Genomic DNA, 24,432 nt, shown 5'->3' with positions numbered 1-24,432 from the left:
TGCTCACAATGCATTAGTTGCACCACTACCTACAATCAGTAACCTAATATTTAAGTATATTTTTTGCATCTCGGCCAGAGTGTACTGGTGAAGTAAGCATTACCAATAACTACCGTAATTGCCTTTGGAGCGACTCTGGAGACCTCATCTACCATATCCTTTAAGATCATTTGCCTTATAGAAAAAAAATCTCCCACTTAAATGTGTCATTTAAAGGTATGAGCTCCTCTTGTTCATAACTGCTTTTACCTTTCCAGGATGTACCAGCTTTTAGCAAGTAGGTGTAACCTAAGCCCGGGCTTTTCTTGACACTCAGGGTGAGATGAGAGTCCTTCAATGCACAGCCTGTTAAAAACTCAGCATTTCAAAGGGTCTCTTGATTGAGTGTTTTGACTTTTAAAAGAAAAATCATAATTATTTTCTTGGCTACTCTCTTGTTCTGTGTTTGACACAAAAAGTTGATTTCAAGCCTCGCTGTAATTATTACTGAGCATGGGAGGTTGTGGGGTGTGTGAGCTCTAGTCCCAACTAGTGCCTTGTATTCTGCCACAGTATATGGTAAGCTGCTTGGTCAATGTGAGCCTACCAACTGACTAAATCTAAAACTACATAGAAGAGAAACCCTGAAGAATGCCTCTAAGACACTGGTTCTCACCCTGTGGCTCACCGCCCCTTTAAGGGTTAAAGTGCTCTTTCTTTCACAGCGGTCACTACAGCCTGTCTCACCACTACAGCCTATCTCACCACTACAGCCTACCTCACCACTACAGCCTACCTCACTACTACAGCCTACCTTACCACTACAGCCTATCTCACCACTACAGCCTATCTCACCACTACAGCCTGTCTCACCACTACAGCCTACCTCACTACTACAGCCTACCTCACCACTACAGCCTACCTCACCACTACAGCCTACCTCACCACTACAGCCTATCTCACCACTACAGCCTATCTCACCACTACAGCCTGTCTCACCACTACAGCCTACCTCACTACTACAGCCTACCTCACCACTACAGCCTACCTCACCACTACAGCCTATCTCACCACTACAGCCTATCTCACCACTACAGCCTACCTCACCACTACAGCCTACCTCACCACTACAGCCTATCTCACCACTACAGCCTATCTCACCACTACAGCCTATCTCACCACTACAGCCTACCTCACCACTACAGCCTACCTCACCACTACAGCCTATCTCACCACTACAGCCTATCTCACCACTACAGCCTATCTCACCTCTACAGCCTACCTCAGTACAATAGACTGTAGCCCCAGGGACTAGAAGCCAAAATTTACTTTTTTCTTCCTTAAGTTGCCTTTGTCTAGTACTTTATTCCAGGAAAAAGATAAGTAACTTATACACTCATTTGTACCACTTGTTAGAAAGAAAGAAAGAGGAGCAAGGAAGGAAAGGAAGACATACTAGTGCATCAGAGCTTCAGATGAACTTGATCAGAGTGAGCAGCACTAACCAGAAGGTGCCAGTTTTTAAGTCATCTGCAGTGTATAAGGAAGGCCAGACAAGGCTTAGTCTCCTCAGGACACTAGCATCAGCTGAGGTGTCCTCTTCACTCCTACTTGAAGAGAAGGGAACTGTTTTGTATGGTGATCAGACTTGAATTTTGCTGTGATTAGCTGGTCAGAGGGCTCCTCTCTATCACCTGCCCACTGCTACTCAGATGCCCTCAAGAATGTCCCAATAGCAGGCATATAGTGATGGTGGTGATGGTGGTGATGGTGGTGGTGGTGATGGTGATGGTGGTGATGGTGGTGGTGGTGATGGTGGTGGTGGTGGTACACACCTTTAATCCCAGAACGTGGGAAACAGAGATGGGTGGAGCACTAAGTTCGAGGCCAGCCTGGTCTACAGAGAAAGTTCAAGGACAGCCAGGTCTACACAGAGAAAACCTATGTAAAAAAAAAAAAAAAAAAAAAAAAAAAAAAAAGCAAAGAAAAAAAGTATTTCACCATAGCAATGGACTCCCCAAACCAGATTTGGGTCACTGCTTTAATAAGTGAGTGGTTCTCAACTTTCCTAATGCTGTGACCCCTTAATACATACAGTGCCTCCTACTGCAATGACTCCAACCATAAAATTATTTTATCACTACTTTAAAACTGCAATTTTGTTACTCTTATGAATCATAATGTAATATCTGATATGCAGATGGTCTTAGGCAACCCCTGGAAAGGGTCATGCGACCCCCTTCCTCCTGACAGGTTGAGAACCACTGCTTTCAGTGAAAGTAGCTCTGGAGGATTGGCTAGCTGCTTTTATTTTGAAAAGCCCAAGATTTGTGCAGACAGAGTTTCAAAATTACTACATTGCTTCCCAATGCCACCTGATCACTTTCCCTTCCCGTCACTTGGCTGGCATGAGGCTTTGGGGCCATAGTAAGAAAGATCCCTTTTATGTTGTTCTGCAGTTCTCAGCAGAGTGCACAGAGGACCAATGATGGTGAGGAAAACAAAAACACCAGGAGTATACACTGATAGTAAGGTGTAAAAAACAAAAAACAAAAAAACAAAAAAAAAACCAATGTTATCTTTCGATGCCAAACCTAATAAGACTGTAAATTACCCGTTCCCGTTTCAGTTGTTCAGAAATGAAGTTTCCCTAAATTAAAAGATCGCAGATTCTCTCTGGATCCTGTCTCTCTCTTAAGCTTGGCTGTTTTGTAAGTGGTACAAACTCTGCACAGTAATTCTAGCTCTGAAATAAATGGCTGGGCTGTGCTCCAATGGCCTTCTGCATCTTTCTGGTCGACTTTTAATGATTTTTCATGAAAAGCAATTGATTCAAATGTTGCATTTCATCTTTTACTTTTTTAGTCAATAGTATATGATATTTTCTTCTGACATACTCACTCATTTCTAAGTGATAGAATTTATGGCAAGTTGCCATTTCAATTATTTCTTATGATCCAGTAGTGCAGTATTGAATACCTCAAAACTGAGGAAATTAACTATTTCTCCATACCTTCAATGAAACAACAGGGAAACTCACTGAACTAATAATAAAGAATTTATACTGCTTTTAAGTGGGTTAATATGTTTTATAATATTGCAGAAAAATAAGTAAGATTTTAGTTAGTCACATGGAAAAAAATAACACTATAGTCAAGGGTGGCTGCTAATATTTCATATAATCTATGTTCTTTGTGTTATTTGGGATCAGACACATATGGATTCAAATATTGAGAAGATCGGACAAAAAGTTAAAAAAGAAAGCTCAGATGGAGGGAAGAGGAAAAGAATAGGTGGGGGCAGAGGAAAAAGATGCATAGGAAGGAGAGTGGAAGCTGCAGTAAAGGATGAAATACGGGCAGCCCGTGAGCACTGGTCATCTTACGAGTGGCCATAGAGTGTCTTCACCTGGAGTGAACAAGGGGCAATTGCATACTGTGTAATCAAGAAGAGTGTAGATGATTCTGAATGGAGGATTTCCTGAGGTAGATAAATACTGCCAGCTGGTAAAAGAAAGAAAGGCAGGTTGTAAAAAATCAGTCCAAAGAGCTTTAAAAATGGCTCAAGTACAGAATCCGTTCAAGTAAGAACGTAGACTCGTGGAACTTCCACATCTTATACAATTTAATGCTGCATCATTAAGTTAACATTTCTTTATGGTTTTCCCTTAAGTCCAGCCAAATTCCTTGAGAGGAAGTAAAAGTTCTCTGGACACTGTCAGTGTGTGTCTTGGGCTATCCCCTGGGCACAGGCTTTTAGAGTTTCTTCCACAGATATGTCAGCATATTAATGCATTCTTTGGCTCCAAGTGACCTTCCCAATCTTCATTTCCTCATTTGCCATTCATATCCTTGCTTCCCCTGGCCTGCATATTAGTCTCGTGGGGCCGGCATAAGTGCTTCCAGGGCATGCTTCTAACTGCATGGTGACTGGACTATGACTATGGTACTTTGCTATTATAAAGCAGCAGTGCTTAGAATTCTGCAACATGACTCCTAGGAGTCGAGACAAACAGAATGCCCAGTAAAGGACAGTTGCCGAGCGAGCTGCCACCTTTCTGTGCACTGCGCACCTAATGTCCTCAGTCACTTAGACTGCAGAGCCTTCCAAGGGAGGGAGGGGAGAGGCCTAGATGAGGGTGCATTTCAGATCGATGATCCCTGAAAAGAAAATGATGCCTGGGAGATACAGAGGCTAAATGGCTACAAATAGGTCTAAGAAGATTGAAGCCTAGACTACAGGTGAGGGATCTCTTCACTAAAGGATGTACTCAATCTTCCAAGCAGGCTAAAAACATGATTAAATGAAAAGAATGTGGGCTGGAAGAAGTGGAGTTTTCAGGCTGTAGAAAATGGATATCTTTAATATCGTGTGGCTGGTATTTTTTTTTTTTTTTTTTTTTTTTTTTTTTTTTTGCAGTTGATGGCATTGTTGCCTCTATCACTATGTCAGGATAATAAGAGCCCCTGAAGGACTTGCATGTTCTTCCTAAGATGAATCAAGCACCCTCCCTGTACCTCAGTGTCCTCGTCTACAGAAAGGGTTAATAATTATTCTCACTCACGGAGGGGAAGAATCACACCTTTCTCTCCTGATCATCAGCTTCTACCTTATATGAGAATAAAAGCACAGTCAAAGATCTACTATGTTAAAAGTAAACAAAACAGAGCTCCCACCTTCATCCATCTTCATCTTTGTATCATGGTTTCTTTTGACATATCAGACTGAATGGATGGATGGACAAAAAATATATATGTAAAAAAATATATGAAAATAGATAGTAGACCATAGATAGATAGATAGATAGATAGATAGATAGATAGATAGATACATAGATACATAGATACATCAATAGATAGATGGGTGTCTTAGTTTGGGTTTTATTGCTGTGAAGAGACACCATGACCAAGGCAACTCTTATAAAGGAAAACATCTAATTGGGGCTGAATTACAGTTTCAGAGGTCTAGTCCATTATCATCATTGAGAAGCATGGTAGTATTCAGGCAGACATGGTGCTGGAGAAGGAGCTGGGAGTTCTACACCTTGATCAGTAGGCAACAGAAGACTATGTGCCACACTGGGTATAGCTTGAACATAGAAGTCCTTCTCCATAGTGACACACTTCCTCCAACAAAACCACACCTACTTCAACGAGGCCACACCTCCTAGTAATGTCACTCCCTATTGAAACACATGAGTCTGTGGGGGCCAGACCTATTCAAACAACCACAATGATAGATACATGATAGATAGATAGATAGATAGATAGATAGATAGATAGATAGATAGATAATTGATAGATTAGTGTGACTTCTACACACACACACTCACAACACACACATGTACACACACATATGCACACACATACATGCACATACACGCACACACACACAAATTACTCATTCTTATGTTGAATGGGTGAGCACAAGTGATTCTCCTGCTTTGGCCTCCCAGATAGTGAGTAGCAAGGACCACAGGCATGTATCACAATACCCAACTAGGCTGATAGTTATTTGGTATGTAGGAACTATACCTTACAAATAGGACATTAAGGTGCCTCATTGGCCTTTGCTTAAGAGCACTGACCATCCCAATTTAACCATCAAAAATGTGTTTGGACAACATGCTCCTTTGTCGCCAACCAGTATTCTAATGTCTGCTCTGTCTCTCATCTTGTTTACATGCACATTTTCATAGTTATGGCAATTCTTCTTGGCCTCCCTTTCCTCCCTGGTATTCTTGGAGTCTATACCATGTTTTCCTTGGTCCCCATCTCACTAGCAAATTGTCTCTGATTGGGATGGACAATAAATTCAGTGTCTAAAGTGAAAGAACTTTCTGTTCTCTCTCATCCTTCATCTCTCAGCACATGCAGTTCTTCAACAGCACCACCTAAACACTCTCTTCTGCTGGCACTCCTGCACTGTTCTCTTAAGATGCAAATTGTGAAGCCTGGAAACACATGATACCTGAGCTCTTCTCTTGGGTGAATTCACCATCCTTCAGCATGCTGGATTAGTTTCCTGAAAATGTTGGGTAGAGGAGTTACCAAAAGCAAGAGAGTCAGCTTTTCTCCAAGCTCCTACTTGGATCACTTTCTAGAAGCTTCTGGGAAAATGCTCAGAACCATATGGCTTGCCTACCCAAGGCTGAGAGAGACGGATGGACCAATTTTTGGCATGGTAGTTTACAGGAGCCTGTGGATTCATTCTTCACTGAAGCTAGAATAAGCCAAACAAACAAACTCTAACCATTGAAAACCACTGGAAGTCATCCTAGGGCAAGAGAAAATCTCTTCCTATGTAAATCCAGTAATGTGGGAGCCTTTGGTACTTAAGCTAAGACACCATTCCCATCTCACTCCAGATCAGAGTGGCCAAGAGCCCTTCCCACAGCTCCTATCACATGATGTTCTTCCACGGAAGAATGGTTCCAGCATCTTTTACTCCACCTTCCCCACCTCCACCTTGACTGTTCTCAGGCCCAGAGAGGTAGGATAGTTAAGAGTGGAATGTGGACTCTCTCCTCCTGGCAAATCCCCAACCACCATTAAGTGGGATGCCTGCCTTAGGCACAGCATGCTGGGAATGTTAAGGCCTTGTCCCCATTGCTCCAGCTCTTGAGGCTTTGTGTTTCTCTGGCACTGACATGCCTAGGGGAGGTCAGGTGGCTGGATATCTCTCCTTTCCTTGAGCATAGCTCCTTCATTGGGGGCATCAGCCAGTTACTATGTCATTGACCCCATTCCCTCCTCCTGAGCCTGGCTTGGAGATTTGCCTGGGAAGAGAAACAGCTCATAAAATAGATAGTTGTTAATGTCCTCGCATGCTCACTGACATCATTAGTGACTGTGCTTGGGGAAGTTGAGTACTAAGAGTGACCTCTGGAACTGTGAAAGCTGTGGTGAATGGCAGCTGGGGGAGAGACAGGCTAAATTGCAGCCCAGGTTGCAGGAGAGAATTACATTAGGGTGGGGGCAGGGCTGGGCCTAAAGGAGGGAGCTGGGAAGTGTTCTGCTGGCATCACAGCAAGTATAGAACACTGAACTTTGAACTATGATTTCAAAGGCACAGAGGCCTAATTATATTAGTTTATAGAGCCATTTATGCTCCTAGAGTCTTGCGGAAAGCAATACAACCATTAGCCACAAACTAGTGGACTTTAACATTGGAGTATGATCAAAGAAAGAGAACCCTCCCAATATCATGCCCAAGTCAAAATGTACACAAAGCTGTTCCTCTCTGGGAGCAGGGTATAGGAAAACTTGGATGTCTAAGTCTGGGGAAGGAATTGTTTTTTATTTACACAACCTAGGTAATCATTAGACGTTAATCAATTAATAATAAAAAGGCCCAATTCTATTCATTGTTCAGGCTCAAGGATCTTAGAACCCACCTTGTATGACTGAAAGGAGAGAGGTGCAGGTGGAGGGACTTTGTCCTGCCCAGCTAGAGGGAGACAGACCATGACTCAGGTCTTGGAAGCTGAAGATTTGGAAAAAACAATGCACTTCTCTTTGGTTTGGTTTGTTTTGGTCTTTGTTTTTGTTTGTTTGTTTTGGGGGGTTTTATTTTTTGTTTGTTTGTTTTATTGTTTTGGTTTTTGGTTTTTCAAAACAGGGTTTCTCTGTGATTCTGTCATGTTCTTGCTGTCTTGGAATTTTCTCTATAGACCAGCCAGGCTTTGAACCCAGAGCTCTGCATGCCTGCCTCTGGCTCCCGAGTGCTGGGATTGAAAGCCTGTGCCAACAATGTCCAACCCAGTACACATTTTTTGATGGATTAGGAAAATCCAAAATATTATATTAAAGCATCTGTTCTTTCTCATTTCCATTTCTAGAAAAACAAACGTGTAATGGCATGTTTTCTAGTCTGTCTTTACTGTCTTAAAATGAAATAATTAAGATACACTAACTTTTAAAAACTATAGACAGTGCTTCCTGATGGCCGAGGAGAGTAGTCAGAGTTATTAGGTACTACCTAACATCTGTCTTCCAGCAAAAACCCCAAGACATAGATACAAACATCTATTTACAGAAAAAATCCAAATAAACAAACAAAAGCTAATAAAAACAGAGCAACTGCTCCTAAGTGTGACCTGTTGTTAGATTACATGGCAGGATTAGAAATGGTAGAAGAGGGTTTAAAGCAGCTACTTAGATGCAAACAAAATTTACATACTTGAAGTGTAAAAATCTTCTTCTTCTTCTTCTTTGTCTTCTTCTTGTTCTTCTTTTTCCTCCTCCTCCTCCTCTTCTTTTTTTACTTCTAGGTGGTATCTCTGCACTAAGATTTAATTCCCTATACATCCTATCAAATTAGGACTCCCCCTTAACTCCAAACCCCTGTATCACTCAGTCTTCTTGGAATTTCTGTTCATCCTCAAATAGACCTCTGATTAAGCACAGCCAGAGATTCACTGTGTCTAGATCACAGTGTGCCCCAATCTCAATGGGCAATGCCATAAGAGACATCTCACTTTGAAACCAGGATTCCAAGAGAGACCTTTAGTGTCTCCCTTATCACCACTCCGCCCTGTGGAAGCCAAACTCTTAAATATTTCCTAGTCCTTCACCAGCTGTGATTGCTATCTAATCTCTCTTCATCTCCTACTGGATCACTTTAAAAGTCTCCAAAACAGCTATCCAAGTTAGGGACCCTTTCCTAACAGGGGTCCAGTTCCGATACCCTGGCCAGGAACATCCTTCGAAATTCACATTTAGTCATGGTGCTGTGTCCTCTGTCACTGAGATTGGAACAGTTTCCTGCAGCTCTATGGTAAAGGGAAGGCCCTCTACCCACAGGAACTCTCTAGCTGCCTGTTTCAGGTTCTGTTCTGAGAAGGTGTCCCCAGAGAAGATGTTCCTGTCATCAAAGGGCAGTCCACGCCACGCTCACTCTCTCTGTTCTGGGCATCCATCAGATGTCTACTCTACCCTTGACTTGGGATACCCTGTTGACGTAGGAAATAGATCCCTTTTTGATCTTGTCAAAGGGTTCCTGTTGGGAGTTTCATAATCAGAATCCAACATTCAGGGGGAACTCTCCATGCCACAGTGCAGGTCCCTGCCATAACTACATTACAGTTATTTCATGGCTTCCATTCCATTGACTTCTAGCATGAGACACACAACCTTTATTTTTCCTATGACGTTTCCTAAGTCCCACTTGCACCTAACTCTTCCCCTTCTGCCATGTCACTCCTGCTCCTCATTTCCCACCATGCATTAACCTAGTATATACTCTACCTGAAATTCTTATTTCTGCCAGGCATTACCTAGTTTCCCCTCAAACCATCTTTATATAACTCAGGTCAAAGTCACTTTCTCAGAAAGTGCTTCACCTCATCATCATCTTCCTGAAAGGTCAGAAGAACTTTTCTCTTAATCGCACTGATTTTGTTTTAAACTGTTTATGAACGCGGTCAAGCATTTATTTCCTTCACTAGATTATGGACAGTGTGAGAACATAGAAATGTGAGGCCTGCTCACTCGTGTATTCTTTAGTGCCTAGGCAATTGACTGTCTCCTAGGAGCTATTCTGATAAGTATTTTTAAACGAAGAGCCTCAGTAGTATAATATAATGTGATTTCAGAGGTAGCATAATCCAGGTTTTGCTAACATAAGAGCATCGTCCATAACATGTACACAAGGCAAACAGAACTACGAATTTCAGTGCCTTTTCAAGGTTTATTTCTTGCTCTGAATTCCTCTGTGCATTAACTGGATACTCTGTCAGACTCTGAGCCCTAAGCTGATGGAAGCTATTACCTTGTTTAACATTGTTTTCAGTGGCAAGAATTGTGTAGCATTGTTAGTCAATGCACCAGCCAGGAAATGAGGTACTTAGTCTCCATATTCTATCCAACAGTCAGAAGGAATCAGATGACTTCCCCTAAGCTTAAGGGAGGCAGTAGATATAATCTTCTCATATGCAAAGGAAAAAAGAATCTGAAATATATAACCACTGTAAGGCTTCCCAGGGGCGTATTAATACAGTTCTGAGTGTGAGTAGGGCTAAAATGATCTAAGGGGATGACAAAAAAATTTCAAGAACACATGACAAGTGACTCCAGTTAAGGACTGGGATTTGGACAGTCTGGGTATGGTAGAAGAAACTGTAGACATAATAAAGTGCGTATGGAGATGTGTGTGAGGCACAGTGATTTGCTGAGAAGTCACAAGGGATGTTAGAAGGACCGATTTGACCTTCAGTTGCACTCACCATCTTCTCTTAAATATTTTTTTATCATAATAAATATTCTTAGGGTAATGTATTCAACATATGGCTTTAGACAATAACTTGAAGCCTTTGTACTCCTTCCACATTTGAAGTATCTAGCTGTGAACTGCTTTTCTCCCATGCTTTGTTCGCTGGCCTGACGCCTCAGAATAAGCTGTGTCTGACATAGCAAATGAAGCTGTTTAATTTCTCTTTTCATCCCACTCCAGGACCCTGTCAATATGTGAGCCTAGTGTCTTTAATCTCACCTGTAATGGGTACTTCCAGGGTCTTAACTGAGTTGAGACACTCTTACCAATGACACAGAGTGAAGGTTGGTGGAAAAAAAAAATATGGATCCTATTCAGTAAATCTATCCCTAGGAGCTGGGAGCACTTAGTCAAGCAATTTAACCTGTTTTTGTTTGTTTGTTTGTTTTTCCAGTAACACATTTGTGTTGAAAAGGCAATGCCACACCATTATAGCGTCACTAACCGAGAACAGAAATTCTTGGAGGGAAGTTTGATGAGAACAAAACTGTCTTTCTCAAACACAACCAATGTTTGGCTGCAGAGCAATCAGTGCGGATAGCTGTGTCAAGCTTTTCCTTGGTCTTGAAGAAAGTGCAGTGTAGCAGTTAAAGATGCAGGCCTCCAGTCGGCACCATTTCAAACGGGAAGCTTCTGTTCTCAGCTCTCTGACCTTGGAGCGAGTTCTCTCTTCATTCTCAGTAGCGATGTCTTGTGGTCGAGGAGTAGGACACCTCACTGCTCTGCGTATCCAAATGATCAACTTCCACCCCCCCCCCCCCGAAAGTGTATGTGGAGGTACAGTCTTTAGGGCACAGTTAAGGCTCAATGCAGTCGTAACACAAGAAGATAGGTGGCTTTTTAAAGATGAGAGAGTGGGGACGGGGCAGGCTTCCCAGCTGGTATGCGCTGAGGAAAGGCCCTACAAGGACTATGAGGCGGATGCAATAGAAAGGTTCCCTACGCCTCTTAGATTTGTAAGATTTACTAAGGCCAAGCATGCTCTCTCCCTAATCCCAAACTTTCCATCCCCAGGGCTTTAAGAAAAGTATGTTATTTAAGCTCCCACCCCTCCCCCCACCCCCACAACCCCTATATCCACCCCTACCCTCCCCCCCATCTGTAGTATTTTCTGATGTCAACTTATGTGTTGATTAATAGACTTACCTGAAAGTACAGGTAATGATCTTGGGGGGGTGGGGGGGAGAGAATGTGGGGCGGCATGGCTTCTGCCTGGAATATCAACCAGTGAGACAGGATGCTCACCATGAGTTTGAGACTAGCCTGGGCTAGAGAGCAAAACCCTGTCTCAAAACCAAAACCAACCAACCAAACAAACAAACAAACAAACAAAAATGAAACAAAACAAACAACAAAATGCCCAAAAGTAATGACAGTACTTATGCGATATTGTGGTTATGAAAATTGAATCTATTATTAATGACATACAAACCTCTTAAAATGGTGCCGTTGACATTAGTTAATGGTAGTTTATTCTCATTGCTAGTTCTTCATTTGATAGCATCCTATTTGGGAATCATCACTTAAAGAGTGGGACAGACCTAAAGAGCTTGGATCCTGAGTTTGGCTTCTCATAACCAGATGGCCTTGTGAAGATGACTAAGCTCTCTGAGCCTTAGTTTTCCTGTCTGAGTGGAGACTATCCCAGCTCTCTACCCCTGGGGGCTGTTGTGGGGATTAAAGAAGATATGTATGCAAATGTGCCTGGAGCTTTGTTAGCCTCCCCTGAGTGCTGTTTACTGTCCTCCATAGAAATCAACAGAGCTTCCTAATTTGCATCCTCAGTGGAAGAAGTGGTATTTCCTTGAGCCTTGTGGAGAAGCAAATGAAGCCTTTTCTCCCCAAACACAGGATGCTAACCCTGCCCTCCCAACCCCTTCTTATTTCATAATCACAACGCAGGAGCTGTGTGCATTCCCCCCCCCCCCCCCCCCCCCCCCCGCTTCTACCTTTGCCCTTAAGATCTTTCCATCCCTCATGTCAGTGTTGTAATGCAGATTCAAAACAAAACAAAACAAAAAAAATAAAAACAAACTCAAGGCTCACCCCTTCCCTCCCTTCTTGTAAAGATTTTATTTACAACTCGTGAAATTAAGAGCTGGATGTGACCGCCACTGTGTGGTAAAACAGAGCTGAAGAATGGGGTTTGGGCATTTGATTTTTGTTTTTTATCTTCTTAAAGTTATTGAGCAGTACCTTAGAATTAAAATTTAGCAGGCCATGGCGGTGCATGCCTTTAATCCCAGCACTAGGGAGGCAGAGGCAGGTGGATCTCTGTGAGTTTGAGGCTAGCCTGGTCTACAAAGGGGATCCAGGATAGCCAGGGCTACACAAAGAAACCCTATCTTAAAAAAAACCAAATAAATAAATAAATATTTAGTCTCATATCATGGTTAACAGCAAACAATGTGAAGTCAGGAACTATAAATAGATTAGATTGTTGAACATACTGGTAGCCACAGATACTCTTAAATTTGTATGTGGACAAAACAGTATTTTGTGCAGCAGCCCTGCTCAAATTTTAATTAATGAATCACACCTGAAGGTCACATTAAAATGCAGGTTCTGATTCAGGAAGCCCTGGAGCGACCTGGAATTCTACACTCTGACATTCTCCCAGATGTGTCAGCTGGCTGATGCTTGACCACTCTCTCTCCATGGCCCAGAAGGAGCTGGTTTTGTTAGCAGTGACTTTGAAGATTTTTTTTTTTAACTAAGATTTTTGTTTTGTTCATTTTCTCAGTTTGTATTTACTAATGTATTCTAGATATGGGAAATGAAAAGAGGATTAAAAACTGACTTGGCAAGACTGAAATTGCATCAATTAGTTTCTCCATATGTTGCCCATACCTAAATCATTTACAATGGCCTTATAGTCTGTCCTTTTCCCATCAAATGAGACCATATGTCCCATTGATTTTTATTTTTATTTTTATTTTTTTTGTCTCTACCATCCAGATCACATTTCATCCTTCCTAAAAACTTTTCTTGTGCTTTGGCTTCTACTATTTTCTTTAAAAGGGAAATGTAAACAGTTAGTTCTGAATCAAATATGGCACAGATCATAGAATCAAGCCTGCCTCTGCCTCCTGAGTGCTGGGAGTAAACGCAAGCACCATCAAGCTTGATCTAAATTTTAACAAAAATGTCAAAAACATATACTGGGGCAAAGGCAGCCTATTCCATAAATGGTGCTGGGAAAATGGATGGCCACCTGTAGGATATTTTAAGTAGATCCACATCTGTCACTCTGCAAAGTAATTCAAAGTAGATCAAATACTTTAATTCAAATGCTGGAACCGCTTGAGGAGGAAGTAGGAAATGCACTCTAAGATACCAGTACAGGCAAGAACTTGCTGAGCAGGCTCCTAGCAAAGGAAATAGCCTCAAGATTTAGCGAAAGGGAATGGCTGAAGAGCTTCTCCACAGCCAGGGAAACTATTAGTGTTCACCATCCTAAGCCTTGAGAGAAACACGCACTAAACACTACTTTGAGCGTGGAGTGGAGAGAAGTTTCAGCCCTCCCCAGTGTTTGTGGCTCCTTTTTTCTTCTTCTTAACAATTAAACTTTATTATACAACCCAGCTAGCTTACACAGGAGGGAATGTTAGCGGCTCTTGCACAGGTCTGGTGTCTGGCGTTAGGTTCCCTGCTGGATGACTCACCACGTCCTGCAACTCCACCTCCGAGGATCCAACACCCTCTTCCGGCCAATAGGTATTGCCACATACAAGTGCACATATACATCACATAGAGACATGCATGCTCTTACATAAAAATAAACTAAACCTAATCTGATATGAAAGCTGCTTGGCAGTTGATGGTAACTTGGGGAGTGAGAATTTGTTTCTTCTCGGGTATGGCCTCTCACAGATTGCCCATGCCGCAGTGACTGTCCCAACACCACACCCATAATGGAAGGATTAGGTGAACCCTATAGGATTATAAATAAATTTTTTTTTAAAAAGAGAGAAGATATGAACTTAGAAGGGCATGTGGTGGGGATTGCTTGGAGACAGGGGATGAAGCATAGATCTGAACAAAATAAATTGCACACATGTGTGAGATTCTCTATGAACACACACACACACACACACACACACACACACACACACACACACACACACACACACACACACACACACCAGGAAGCTGGAAAAGAAACCTGTTGAGGAATTTTTGGGTAAGAAAGGAATATAGAAGCGATGGTTATATGATTATGATCAAAACACATTGTATATGTGTGTGAAATATTTAAATATTAAATAAAGACATTATGAGAACACTGCTATAAGGATGAACATGGAATTGTGAGGGTGAGAGGAGGTGAAAAGGAGTTGGGAGAGGAGAAAGGAATAGGATCAAAATACATTTTAACGTAAAAATTTTTAAATAATCAAATTACCATGATTTCATTTTTACACCAGTCCAAATGGCCATCATGAAGAAAAAAAGAGAGGATAAGAAATTTGGGCAAGGATGTAGAGAAAAGAAAATGCTTATTCACTTGAGGTAGGAGTACTGTCTTGTACAGCCACCATGGAAATCAATATGAAGCGTCTCATATCATTAAGCTTCTCTTAAAACTCTAAGGACCCACGTCACGCCTCTGCCACTCCCACTTCGGCCGCTCACCCTAAGGAGCCTATTTTACTGCAGAGATGCTTGCATATCCATGTTTATTGCTATTTTACTCAGAGCAGCAGGGAGAGGCAGCCTAGACACCTGTGAACAGGCAAATGGATAACGGAAGTGTGGCTCACACACAAAAGGGGCTTTTATGCCTCAATAGAGGAAAATGAAGTCATGAAATTTTAGAAAAGAAAAAAAAACCGCACATTTTAGTTTATATACAGATCCTCAGGTACGATGTTTATGTATTTGTTCATGGGTGTGGGTGTGTGTATAGGCTATGGCTGTAAGGAGACTGAGAGAGGCAGGACAAAGAGGTGCTGAGGAAGTGGGAGATGTGGAAAACTTACAAGTGACATTACAGGAAGGAGGACCGAGGGGTAGATGCCCCACACAGGGGTGTCAGGGGAGGAGGGGAGCAGGAGAACCAGCCAGAGCAAATTTTGTTTTAAAATGCTCTTATTAATGTTAAAACTAATGCTGTATATGTTAATTCAAAACTTTTAACTTATAAAAACCAAAACTAAAATAACATTGAGCATCATAATCTAAGTCTGATTTTTTATTTTTGGTTCTTCCCCCTATGACTGATATAGCATTTATATGTGATATTTAATGTGGGTATAATACCTAAAATTAAAATGACCAATAACATAGGCCTAAAGAAGTCAATGTAATGGATGAAGAAACAGGCATTTTAAGCCTCCTCCCCAAACATTCTCTGTTATAAGACTAGCTCTAATTTCCTCATGTGTCACAGTCATTTATGTTTAATATCTAAAAATTATTTGAGATAAAGGTATTATTGCTTTAATTTCTATTCTGGCTCATTTGGTTTTACGGCTACAACCTTGTGCTGGGTGGACAGTTATGAATTTCAGAAAAAATGATCTTTAGCGTACAAATTACTGTAATTAGGATTTGCAACTATTTTTATTTGATTTATTATTTTGGTTTTATACTATATTCCAGTTTAGGGAAGCACAGGAATAATCATGTGACAGAAGAAACCAGATGACATGATCATTTGAAATGCTCACCCGGAACAAAATCATCCTTTCCTCCATGTCAGATGTTATTAAGTGAGAGGGACAGACAGAAAGAGCTAGACTTGTGAGAGGGAAGGATTTTATAGGGTTTGTAGGCATCACAAATCTTTTTTATTTTACAATTGTAAAGAAAAATGGGACCCTAGTTGGAATCATTTTGTAATATGCCACTGTCTGCTTTTTTATTGGAAAACTAAGCATATCATTTAAGTAAATTTTTAAAGCCTGGCTCTCTGCACCACAAAACATTTATTTGATCAAGAACCATATACACTCTTTTTTAAAAAAATATATTTTATTAATTTATTCATATTACATCTCAATTGTTATCCCATCCCTTGTATCCTCCCATTCCTCCCTCCCTCCCATTTCCCCTTACTCCCCTCCCCTTTGACTGTGACTGAGGGGGAGCTCCTCCCCCTGTATATGCTCATAGGGTATCAAGTCTCTTCTTGGTAGCCTGCTATCCTTCCTCTGAGTGCCACCAGGCCTCCCCATCCAGGGGACGTGGTCAAATATGTGGCACCAGAGTTCGTGTGAAAGTCAGACCCCACTCTCCACTCAACTGTGGAGAATGTCCTGTCCATTGGCTAGATCTGGGTAGGGGTTCAAAGTTTACTGCCTGTATTGTCCTTGGCTGGTGTCATAGTTTGAGCAGGACCCCTGGGCCCAGATCCGCCTGTCATAATGTTCTTATAGGGAACCATATACACTCTTAAGAGAATGCTTCTCAACCCCAGTGTTACAGCCAGTTTGGAGGAGTTGAACAACCTTTTCACAAGGGTCACATCAGATATTTATATCATGATTCATAACAGCAGCAAAAGTAAAGTTATGAAGTAGCAACAAAAAATAATTTTATGGAGGGGGTGTGTGTTGCCACAACAGGAGGAACTATATTGAAGGGTCACAGCATTAGGAATGTTGAGAACCACTGCTTCAAGGTATAGGCCCAAGTTACAAGCGTCCTCTTTTTTAAAAAATAAAAACTTTCTCTACTATCCCTGTTGTGAATATGGATCTGTTTAAGGTATGTTATTATTTCAGAAAAATTCTCTTGTTCTGAAATTTTTACTTTATCGCACATACATACAGTATGTGCGATATAATAATAATAAATAATAATAAATAAATAAAAATAATAAATAAATAAATAAATAAAAATAATAAAATGCTATAGATGTTGTCATGTGAGACTGTTGTATAATTGGCATAGGAAGAGCCAACTCCACATCTTTGAATATCCCTACCAAGATTCAATAAATAGAAATTCCACTAAGGTAGTGAGGAGGCCAAGCATGGCATAGGGCCTTTCAGAACCTCCCACGCCTTATGGTACTGGATTTGTTATCTGATAGTTTAGTCTTCCAGATTACTCCTACAAATTAGGACCTGCAGAGTCAATATATACGGTAAAGTCCATCCCAAAGTATGGGACATCTGGACACTTTTACAATACAGGTAGCCATCAAAATATGTTACATTATGGCAGGAAATGTAAGTAGCTATAATGGGTTGGCCACCGTGTTTACAAGCCTATTCTGATTAGGATTTCAATATCAATGCTAACATAATAACCCATTTTGGGGGCCCAGTTAATATCTTTTTTCTTAGTAGGAAGTTTTACTGGTTTGAGTTCGAGGAGTTTGGATTTGAGACAGAGTTACCTCAAATGTGGATTTCTTTTGGTGATTTTGCATTAGGTCTTTGCTAACCTAAAACCTGAATTTTAAAACAAATCATAGTGCATAGTGAGAAAAAAATTGTAATGAAAGTCATGAAAGTTTTGTCCCTTGAGGACTTTAGGTATGAAGTTGGGATAAAAACAACAAAACATGATTAATGGTAGGATACACACACACACACACACATACACACACACATCTTTATCCTTGGTTTCATTAAAACCAAGACCGGTAATACTTCTGTCATCTAGGAAAATTGCAATTATCTTACACGAGTTATAATACATAAGTATGAACATATTTGAGAAATATGTTGTGAAAGTGAGAGTTAGTAGAATTATGGAGAGTTTGGGGTTCATTTACTAGGGGTATCCAACTGCTGACGTAATTGTTGCTATGTACCACTCAACTCTTCCAAAGCCTGGATGGACGATTTTGTAGAAGCTGGCACAAGGTGGAGGTGAGAAATACAAATGCAAGCATTTTTTTCAGTCAAGTCTTGTAGCACAAGAGGTAGTTAGATATAGTTTCCTTTCCGGCGAGACTGAAAGGACTCTGATGTGATATCTTTTCTAAACTAAAAATCATTACCTGGTCTTAGCTCTAGGTCATTTAGCTCCTTGCCTCTTGAAAGTTCATGTGGATAACAGAAACAGAAAAAAAAAAAAAAAATTAAAAAAGACTTCTATTCTCTTCACTGTCTACTTCTCAATCCCCAAATCATGCCTGAATCCCCTCTCTGACATCTCTCCGTCTATCTTTTTTTTCTTGGAACAGTGTTAGTCATCAACTGAGCCCTTCAGAATCACACTTTGATCAGCATTCATCCTTCAGAAAGACTCCCAAGTCCTACCTCACAGGTGCAATGACTGGTACCTACGACCTGCCAGTCCTTTCTACTCAACATGCTGAAAGCTTCAGTTCTCAGACTCACTTCCAGACTTCACACGTACGTTATACCTAGCTCCAGAGGCCAGACTGTCAATCACCCGGCTATTTTGCTCACTCTACCAGAAATCCCACAAGCCTATTTAGTACAAAATAGCATCCCGCCCCCTGCCCCATTTTTTCTCTAAATACTGAAACCCTGGTTCTTGCTGAACTCCTTTGTTACTTATTTTTCATTGATTTTAAATATGTAGGTCACTGAAATTAGTCTGAATCTTTTGTTCTGTTTCCAGAACAAAAATTGAAATCACCAGCCTGTGGGCCATTTTCATGCTCAGTGAAATCTCTGGTATCAACTTTTGTTTTATTCAAACATGGCATACCTCTCAAGGCCTATATGAAGTGCTATGTTCTTTAAGGTATATTCTCTATCCCCAAATGTGAAAGCACTTGCTCCCTTTTTTTTTCACTGCTGTCATATAAATTCTATCCTGTTTAGATCACATACCTTGTCCCATATTATCAGACCTGATACCATCAAAACTAGGAGGCTCCATCTTTACCACTGTTACCCCGAATACCATTCCTAGGAGATCATTGCCAGTAATTTAATTATTTTTGAAGTGTTTTTGGGACAATGCTGACTAATCCAAACACAAACAGATGTGAATTGAAATTTCCATGAAAAGATGAGTTCTCAGCTACTTATTAGAACCTTTATGACCCTCTCATGTGATCTTAGATATAGAGGGGATCTCCATTTGTACATATTTCCTCTCTCATCTCTTCTTGTGGGTCTCAGATTCTTCACAACATGCCAGAGTTAAGTGTTCTTCTTCATGCTAGCTAAATATGTCATAATTTTAAAAAATGTATGGCTTGAACATTTTGTGTTAGATCACATAAAAGAGCCTCATCTTCTAGAACCAAGTAGATATTTAAATGTTACTCATCGTACCTCATGGCACGTTTGTCCCTCAGAGCTCTGCAGACTTAAAGTTGCTTTTAACTAATATGCTGGCTTGAAAATAAAAATGTGTCCCTACCCCCATTAGCCCATAGGAAGTGCCACCATTAGGAAATGTGGCCTTGTTGTAGGAAATGTGTCACTGAGGGATGGACTTTGAGGTCTCAGAAGCTCAAGCCAGGTCCAGGGGCTCACTGTCTCTTCCTGCTGCCCATGGATCCAGGTGTAGAAGTCTCAGCTCCCTCTCCAGCACTCACATGCTTCCCATCATGATGATAATGGTCTAAAGCTCTACACTGTCAGCCAGTCCCAATTAAATGTTGTCCTTTATAAGAAAGGCTGTGGTTATGTTGTCTTTTCACAGCAATAAAACCCTCACTAAGACAACTAGCTAGCCAATGTAAGCTAATTTGCAATAGCCATAGCTTTAATAGCCATAAAATAAGCAAAACTATTATTCATTTATTTTTCCCTGTGTTTCATGTTTCCGTCTGTCTATCTTTTAAGTACACTTAAGAGGCATGACATGTAGCTTCACATAGTTTATAAACTCCGATATAAAAATACCAATGTTTAAATTATCTTTATCTATCTTACATGACTTACCAATGAGCATAACAATATTGCCTCGTCTAAATTTGCATACTTCATCCATTTCTGTAAAGTCCTTTAGTTACTGATGGCACACAGTAGGATGCCTGCTCTCAGCACAAGTGTAAAATGTTCGTTGAATGCACAAAACAATTCCTCCAGTGAGCTTTTTCAAACTTAGAGATCAGTGTGGTATTTTATTGCAGGATGCCCAAAGCTATTCAGCACTATGATTTTCTTTCTCAATATCACTCTGTTTACTCTGGAGGCAGTTCCACGGAGTTCTACCCTTAATTGAAGAGACAGAAAAATCACGACTTCAAAACTTAAAAAGTACGAAGAGCAAAAGGCACATTAGCTCAGAGACAAATCAGTAATTATGGAAGTGCCTTCTCAAATTGTAATGTTTGCCTCGGCCTTAGTGCTAGCAATCAAAACTGCTGAATTTGTCTGAAGCAGGGGCAGGACTTTCACTATGAGGAGAATCACTTGAATTTGAAGTGTTATGTGAGCAGCACAAGATGTTCCAACAGCAGATCCTCTGAACACTGTTTAAGAGCAATGACGTGGAGGCCAGATGCCCTTCTCCAGGCCTCCAGACTGACACCTGGCAGGGCTGCAGATCTCTGATGCTCCTGCAGAAAGGCCTCTGTTTTTCTTGAAGAGCTAAAGCATGCACGTGGGCTGGGCAAGGGGGTGGGTAGAAATGGAATGTGGCTATTGTCTAAGCTCTTGGGATTGCCCAGTGCCCTTCTGGAGAGGAACTCTCTAGAGGGTTCTCATTTTAACTAACCTCTTCAGCTAAAATGTATTTCCTGCCATGTGTGAATTTTCTAAGACCGCTAGACTCTATTCGGTTTGATACCTTTCCAGACGGCCCCAAGTTGGACTAAGTAACCATACCTTCTGATACATTCCCAGTGTGTAAAACCATACGTACTTAGCACGATCTTCATATTCGCTCATAATGTTGGTGACAGGTCATTGTATCGCAAAGTTGAAATCAGATTGCCACCTACCGACTGTTTGACCCTGGTCAAGTTATTTAACCCCACCCCAGGCCCGAGTTCAACACATATGAAATGAGCTTAGTAATGGAGGCAACTTCATGCCTTTATCAAACGTTGAATGTCAATGATATTGGATAAATATTCTGTATGGTTCTCTCCCCTTTACAAAGTATTGCAGACATCAGACATGTTTTCCAAACACTAGCTAACTTATAATTAGGTAACAAAACATTGACAATTTCAGTTTAGTGCAGTCTGCTTGCCTTGAAAGCTGCAAAGGAAAAAGTGAGGAAAGAGTAACAATCTATAAAATGTTAGAAATCTTTGACATGGGTCACTGTCACTGAGGTCCTTCATAAACAAGGGTTTCTATGTCATGCCCCTCGCCTGGAACTTGAGGCTACCATAATAAATAAGATGGGACTTTGGACCTTTGTTTCTGTGCAGTATTTCTAAGAACAATTATTCCTTTCAATGACTCTAAACCCAATCCCTGCTGCTCTTTCAGAATGCAGAGACCAGAGTGTCCTTTCCTTGAGCAGCTGGGGGCCTTCTCTGATGTACTGTTGGTGTTCTGGTGTGTATGAGGTTGTTCAGTTGAAATACAGAGGAATTGAGTTGTTATCAGAGGGGATAAGTTATCTGAAGATAAAGGAGGGTTTGCTTGGGGACTGTCCACAAGCTTTACTTCGCTAGGCTCCACCGAGAGCTAACCAGTATGAATAACGTAATGGAAAGGTTTTATTGGGAGATTAACTCTCCTGTGAGTACATGATCAAAATGGCTCTCCGTATTACAATAGGTCAAGATTCTTACATTATTTTTAAGGAAATCTATCTTTTTATGACTCAGAAAAGCATTTTTATTTAAGCTCTTTCCCTGGAGGCAAAAATGTCAGTCTTCGCTCAATCAATGTAGTTCAAACTGTCCTGGCTGGGGATGGTAATTTCAGAGGCGAATAAGATGTATTTGCTCTCATACATACAAATGGACTTTTTGAAAGTCTTAACTTTCATAGGGCGTGTGAACTTGTAAGGAGAAACGGGGAGAGATGGAGACAGACATTACAGGCAATCTCAAGAGGAGCAGGCAAGGTTTGCAGCCTGGTATCAGGGCCATATTTGTTCATCCCTTTTGTAGAATTAGACAGAAATCCAGGAGGCTCTGGAAGGTGAGCAATTGTTTCTATCCTATAGCCTTTTCCTGTTGTTTTCAAGCTGAGGCCTCACAGAAGGCCCCCTCCATCATATTAGACATATCTGAAGAACTATGTGGGAAGGGTATTGTATTAACCTTTTCAGTTTAATATCTGCCCTTAGTACTTATCTAAGAGTTCCCTGGACAAGCTTCGGATCCAACTGGTGATCTACACCAGCTCAGGAAACCTAGCAGTAAGAACGGACTCACCCTGTTCAGCCTCCGCACTCAGTGTTGCAGTCACTCGCACGGCTTACATTGCGTTACATCACGTGGCACCGTGGGTTTGCCACCCAGTTCAAATCCACTGAGCATTGCTCAGCCTGCAAGTTTACTTTCATACCACTCAGACAAACAAAACAAGAATATAATTTAAGGGACCGGCTCAGAATGCTTGTGATTAAATTCATGAATCAGGACGGTTTATAGAAATGTCACACGTGAACTGTAAACTTCATAAATATTCAAGCAGTGAGCAACTAGACAATCACATTTCTTAGTAATAAATGCTTCGTCACGACAGCTTTATTTCATTACGAGAAATGCAGATTATCCTCGCCAGGCAGCTTTGCGTTCTTGTTTGGAAACTTTTTCAGTCGTGTGTACCGATAGAACTTCTGTTGCGATTCTGTTCCCATTTCCCTGCGTTCTCTATTTGCCTTCTCTGGATTTCTGTGCCTTCATTATAATTAGCAACTGCACCTGCATCCGAGAAGCAGCCTGCAACCCCCCCATCCGCCTCCGGCCCAACACACACAGTTTCAAACAAGTCAATCTGTTCTGAAACAAAGGGAAACAAAAACCCCATCGAGTTCAAGTTCATATATTTCTAGTTATAGCTATGGATAATACACTTCATATTTTGTCAAGGATCTTAAGGTACAAAAGATAGTTAAAAAAAAATAAACACAAAAACATTACTGCATAGCTGTTTTCTTTCTATTTAAACATATAGCTGTGGATGCTTTTGTCCGCATGTAAAACCATGTGCATACCTGGTGGCCATAAAATGGCATCCAATACCTTAGGACCAGAGCTAACAGATGCTTGTGAGGTGCTATGTGGGTGCCTGAACTCAAACCAGGCTCTTCTGCATGAACAGCTGGAGCTCCTAACCACTGAGCCATCTCTGCAGTAGCCATGCTCTGAATGAGTCTTTCCTGACTGTGCTGCAGTGCATCCGAGTTGCCTACTAATGCTGTAGGATAGAAATGCCAGATGGTGTCCGCTATACTACACTGAGGAGAGGGATTTGGGATCAGAAGAGAAGGACAGGAGAAGCAGGCTTGGATATTGAAAGGTTCCCTCAAGAAATTAAAGGAGGAAGAGAAGGAAAGGTCAGGGCTTGAGTCTTGGTGGAAGAGGGTGGTGAAAACGATTTCAGGAAGGAAGTTGATGCTCAGACACTCCAAATGTAGAAGCATCACTAACAAGAGATGTTTGAGTCACCTACTGATGTTCATATGTCATCACCTCTATGGAAACTGAAGACTTAATCTTCCAGGGTCCCACTCTTCAATGGCAGTGTCAACCTACGTGTTTTGCAATTGTTTGGTGGAGTATGTCTGAGTCTTCCTTCCTTTGGAAGGCAGAATCTATACCTCTTTCTGCTGTCTCCCCAGAATTCGCAGCCTCCTGATTTCCTCCATTGCAGGCCAGCCTCTCCCCCCATCCTCGGAATAGTTCCTCTAACTCTTCACAATAAGCTTGGACCACTGTTAGAACACAGCGGTTGCATGACAGTCTTTGGGTTCCATACCTATATCTCTTGGTGAGTCCCTAAAAGTAGCCATCATTTTCCTGGCTGGACTAATAGCAGGTCCTTGAGGCCTCCTGCACACACAGCAGAACATGTATATTTTTACTCTTTTTAACACCATCCAAAATGGCATAGCTGTCTGGAGTAGCATATATGCAAGTTAGATCATGCAGGGATCCTGCTCCCCTTCCACGCTTCTGAAAAGCACATCTCTCTCATATTCGCAAACTTTTAACCTGCCTTGTAACTAAATAGAGACATCTACAAGTTTACATGTTAAAATTTAGCTTTTTTTGTTCTATTCAATATTTTAAAGTAAGTTTAATTCTGAAATATTCCATTCTACAATGCCAAAACAAAACAAAAACAAACAAACAAACAAACAAAAAACCACCCCAAAACA

The 24,432-nt window shown here is 41.2% G+C and overlaps 1 protein-coding gene and 1 long non-coding RNA gene across 7 annotated transcripts in view; one reads left to right on the top strand and one right to left on the bottom strand.

The window, feature by feature from the left end:
- Pde4d (phosphodiesterase 4D) overlaps positions 1-24,432 on the top strand; it is a 1,424,262-nt gene that overhangs the window by 553,824 nt on the left and 846,006 nt on the right. The window lies entirely within an intron of this gene.
- LOC127212457 (uncharacterized) lies at positions 927-1,297 on the bottom strand. 2 transcript variants are annotated; one of them, XR_007833550.1, is made up of 4 exons: positions 1,190-1,249; positions 1,100-1,153; positions 1,028-1,063; positions 927-955 (listed from the first exon to the last, which is right to left on the bottom strand). It is a non-coding gene; the product is annotated as an uncharacterized LOC127212457 (long non-coding RNA). The 2 variants fall into 2 exon arrangements; XR_007833549.1 differs by having other exon boundaries at positions 930-955; positions 1,100-1,160; positions 1,198-1,297.

The sequence above is a fragment of the Acomys russatus genome, chromosome 30 (assembly GCF_903995435.1).
Source record: "Acomys russatus chromosome 30, mAcoRus1.1, whole genome shotgun sequence".
Lineage (NCBI taxonomy): Eukaryota > Metazoa > Chordata > Mammalia > Rodentia > Muridae > Acomys > Acomys russatus.
Note: the sequence above shows the minus strand (reverse complement) of the source record. Positions and strands in the feature narration are given on the sequence as shown.